Source organism: Lissotriton helveticus, chromosome 4_1, assembly GCF_964261635.1.
Source record: "Lissotriton helveticus chromosome 4_1, aLisHel1.1, whole genome shotgun sequence".
In the NCBI taxonomy this organism is placed as follows: domain Eukaryota; kingdom Metazoa; phylum Chordata; class Amphibia; order Caudata; family Salamandridae; genus Lissotriton; species Lissotriton helveticus.
The window spans coordinates 824,081,204-824,086,627 of record NC_136063.1 but is presented as its reverse complement, the minus strand read 5'-3'; positions in this window follow the sequence as shown (position 1 = coordinate 824,086,627).

Sequence of the window (5,424 nt, the reverse complement as noted above, 5' to 3'; positions counted from 1 at the left end):
TGATGTACCATTGAGTGTTTCGTTCAAATAGCTTTTAGAACATTTTTGTGCGCTATTAAGCTATGTATGTACATGCAGGTCCTGATGTTTTTTGGGGGGAGGACATTACACTTGAGAGCACAAAAACAAATATATGAATGGGGCTCACAATACGGTATACTGATTAATACAATCATTCTTTTCCTTCCTAATCCATTTAAGGGCTGCAATGTGTAATACAGAAGTTTATTCAAACAAAAATTAAAGTGTGTAGTGTATACCTGTTTTACTAATCCAAGTAGGCCAGCTTGGAATGGTAAACCATGATACACTATGGACAATACCATTTCAAGATGGCTGCCCAGTTTAGAATTAGTAGTGGCCACACAAGATGCAGCACGCTGATGATGAAGTTAGTGACCCGGTAGGGTTGTCTTGGAAGCTGCAGGACGCTCTTAATGGAAGGAAAGAAATGAAAGAGGACCTATAAAATGAAAGATAAAAACTAAAGGACTAGGCACCAGTCCCGACACTGAATCAAGTACATTTTCAGGTGTGATCAGGCAAAATGGTGGTAATCATAGGCCAATAGAACAATGCCAAAAATAGGCTAACCTTTTACACGGGCATGTGAATGACACGTGAACAGACAAAAAGAGAACAAACACAAACCTTCTATATATGCATGTATGGTGTGTTTTTTTTTTTTTTTTAAAGGATTGGCAGCCAACTATACCAGCCAAACTCTCTTAAGACTGTCTAGGAGGATTATCACAGTGCAGGTCTCCTACCTGCAGGGTTTGTCAAAGGAGGTAAACAACACCCAAATACTTTCTAATTACAGTAATCTGTGAGATTCCGTTTGACAGAATGCCTGGCGACAGACATTAACACGCTGTACTATCAGTTCGCATTAAAGGCCTATTGATGTGACCTATGATTTTTATAATATAAGGGATAAAGTACCACTTGCCGTACATTATAAGGATATTGTAAGTCACAGAGGGGCTCCATAACCAAATACAGGAACAAGGCCGAATACCAAGTTCTTTTAGAAGGTTATGGAACTCCGAGGTGACTTGCAATATCCTTATCATGTGAGCCAGGGGGTAATTTATCATATATAATACATTGCCACACCATCAAAATTCCCACTAACCACTTAAAACCTTGGTGCATAGCTCTTTCATATGAAAAAGCGAGCATGTTTGCAAACATCAACAATACTAATGTATTTATTTATAAAGTTTTATAGAGCGCGAACAAAATCCCAAGGGATATCGGAGCGCTTTACAAAGGAAGGGAGGAAGGACATAAACCCAATATTGACCACAAATAAGAATATACAACAGGAATAATCGCATATATTCCAGACAAATAAATGTATAATTTCCAGACAAATGACACAAAGAGAATAGTACATAACAGTCTAAGAAAGGCGGTATACAAAGCAAAAAAAGAGCATAGACCCAGTATCGACAACCTATATGAATACATAACAGGAATACTCAATTAAAACCTCTAGTACAAAATTAAACCCATCAAAAACCTGTTAGATATTTGTTGCAAATTGATATTCAAAACAGTGCAATACAAGTCAGTTTAAAAATAAATCTGCAGCAGCTCGAAACATGCAGAAAGATTCTATCTTTTCTCTTCTCTAAGGAGTACAAAAAAGAAACTTATTCTTTCTGCTTGTCATTGTAAGCCTTTTAAAATGGAGCAGAAGAAATAAAAGCAACTTTCACTTATCGTTGTTTTTAACAGCTGCTTTAATTATGCTCCGTGACCTGACCTGTCTTTTGCTTCGGCTGCTGGCTCTGGCAGCAGGCGTTGTGATGTCAGAACTCATTTATAATAACCTCACAACAGTTGAGTTCTGACGTCTTTTCTAAATAATCGGCGAATTGGTGTGTCACAAGTCTCTGGACTGCCGTTTATATAGGGGTTACAGAATCCCATGTATTCTAAATAAATCAGGTGTTTTGCCTTTGTTGCAGTTTTTCATACTGAACAGATTATATATGGCATTTGACCAATCGGGCCTATACACTTTATCGTTGACTCATCGCTATAACCAATTAAGGGGTACCATATTGTGCAAACGTTTTCTTACAAGGCAGTGCTTAATTTATAAAATAATAAGTGCCCGGGCTCTGACCAGGAGGCCACTGAAGCATGCACCACACATTGCCCCTGTCATTGCTGCGGAAACAACTACACACCATCTATTTCGCCAGCAAGTGCGACCGTTCCGAATATTCCAAGTCCTCAGAGCTAAAAGGAATAGCTGGGAGGGCAGGTTTTAGTAATTTTTAACATGTATTGTAGTAATAAACACCCGTTGTTATGTTCCTCGAAATTAGATTAGCAGCGCCACCATGGGGCAGACTGTCATAAGTACAGTGTTGACAATTAAGTACCGGTGCCAAGATCTGGAAACCAGTTAACTGGGGGTGCTGAGCAACAGAAACCACCAGCTCAAATTAAGCATGGTTACAAGGTAACCATTACGTATAAAGTCATGAAATTAGAACCCATTACGTATAAAACAAAAAACTACGGATCGATCCTTTGCCGGAAGCGCTCCTAAAATCTGGAACTCTATCCCCCCCTCACATCAGAACCATTCCCTCCTTTGTAAAATTCAAAAGCCAACACAAAATCCTGTTCCTCAACTGCTCCCCATGGAGTGGATAGGATCACTTGGAGCAGCTAGCTGACGCCGCGCTCTGCTCCAACTCTAAGACTTCGAAGGACTCCAAAGACTAAGACTGTCCTGCACTGTAATGTGTCACTCTTCTATTTTGTGTTTTTTCTGGTAATATGTCGCTCTTCTATTTTGTGTTTGGTGATTCTCTGCTATGTATCTGCTGTAAAGCGCTCCAATACCCTAGGGTCAGGCCAGCACTATAGAAAACTTCTTACATAAATAAAATAAATAAGTATAAAGTCATGAAATTAGAACTATGTATAACATTAGAGTTGGCAAAAAAAATACAACCCCTATAGAAGGGCTTCATGATTCTCTCAGTGCAGCTGTTCTAATCCCAGGGTTTGCCAGAAAGGCAACAAACACCAGATCCCTTTCTATTACAGTAATCCATGAGATTCCATGTCACACAATACCTGTCTGCAGACTTTGTTTCACCACAAACCATCCTTAAAGGCTTTTTGGCTGCAACACATGGTTTTTACAATACATAACTCATGCCTATTGTGTTTGTCATCACTTTTCATAATAATCAGATCAGACCTATGGCATCTGAGAATTTCCCCAGTTAACCAATCCGTCTATAGCCTTTATCATTGGCTTGACACCATAAAGACCTAGGGCGTATTTCTCACAAGGCAACCCTCGGGCATACAGTCAAACAATTATAAATAGACAAAATTACTGGGGGGCAAAAAATATTCAACCCCTCCTAAGATAGTATACAAGAATGATCAAATTGCTCATCTGCCTGCAGGTTTTCTCAGAACGAGAAACGAGAGGGGGACACCAACATCAAAGCCCTTACCTAGTTCACTTCTTCACAGGCTTTAAAGCAGCATAGTAATATTAATAATCCACCCCTAATGGCCTATTGGCTTTAACACGATTTTCACAAAAGTACATACTTGCTGCTTTTTTAAAAAAAATTCCATAATGAAAATTTTACAAATATGGCCTCTGACATACCTTTTTTGCAATGGAACAATCATGCCAATAGCTTTTAATCACTGGCGTCTCATCATAACCAAATTAGACGTACTGTATTCCACATAAGCTTCCAGGCAAACATCTGTATACAGTCATAAAATTATAAATGTGTACAAAATTATAGTGGGCAAAACAATATACAGCCATTCTTAAAATGGGACAACCAGGATTATCGAAGTGCAATTCTTCTACCCAGAGGGTTTGTCACAGAGGATAACCGACACCAAAAACAATTGCCTTTTATGGTAATGCGTGAGACTGATTCCCTGTAACATGCTACCTGTGTGAAATTGTTAACAATGTAATCATAAGATGCCCTTGAAAACCTATTGGCTTTAACATATGCTTTTCACAATGACAAAGTCAAATAAAAGAAGAAACAGTAGAAGGCATTGTGCTTCTCAATCACCATAAATGACTAGGCCACCAAAGTTATTGGAGTGGAGTGGCACTGCAAAGAATGAGCAATGGGTGAAACAGAAAAAAGAGGAAGCTTTTATTATAATAACCATAGGGAGGGCTAATCTTTGCCCTAGGTCTTTAATACAAATGAATACTTTGCTGACAAAACCAGTTCGGAAAATCTGTATGTTGTGGCAAGTCTGAAGGCTCATATTATGCTTTTTTAAAGCAAATCTATCTCTGAGGGGGACGCGAGTCACCAGTTTGCAAACACATTTGTGGAAATTAGACCAGTCTGCTCCCTTAAGAACATCATTCAGGTTTGCGCTCAAAGTAAAGGTTTTATATGCCCTAAAACCTCTGTGATGGGGTGTGAGGGACTGGGGGAGTGGGAGGCCTGAATAACTAAGTGTTGATTCCAGCATCATTTACTTTATTGAAGAACACGGGATGCTTAAGTATCAAAGGAACTTGGTGAAAAATTGTCTTTCCCCAAGTTGAAAACGTCCTAACTTAGGGCCCAAAAGAGATATTTGAGAGGTCTACTCACCCTTAATTCTGGCGAAAGTCATAGAGGAGACCGGTTCAAAGGATGTTTGAAAATATATTAGAAATCAGTGAGAAGAGGGGTGACTCCTTGCTGCAGTGCGTTGTTCACATTCTTTTAGACATAAAGCTACACATAGTTTTTATTGATGTGAAATGTATGGATAAATATATATTTACAGAATTTGATTTTGTTTTGGTGACCCGATAACAAGCTCTGTACAGAAAGGATTTTGTGCTAGTCAGACCAGCTAACCATCCCACCCACACTAGGAGCACTATTTCAAGACAGGGCCGTGAAAGGTAGAGACAAATGTGCCAATGAGTTGCTGTTGAGGCCGAGGAATTTATACAGGCTGACTCAATTAGTCTATTGGGCATGACAGGACAAGATACAGAAAGAGGCAGGCAGGGACCATGGAAGCCTTGTTCACTGAAGGTTCCTCAGAACTAGCTATATTGAGTCTCAATCACATACTAGCAGTAGGCCACCCACAACAGACATTAACCTATGTCTGCTGGAAGAGCGGCCTCTGTTAGCACACATGGATGAAATAATTTCCTAAGAAAAGTTTGAGCTTTGTTTAGTAAAACAAAAGCAGACACATACCTTACAATTTCTTTAATTACATATTCTCTGAAGAGAAGACTGTGCTTCTGGGCCTAATTCATTTGACAGGATATCACCCAAATTTGAACCCAGCTTTTTGAGAAGATCTTTAAATCTGTCAGTAGTTACCATACAGTTTGCATTTGCGAATAAACGTTCTGAGCACTGTTAGATAAGATTTCAG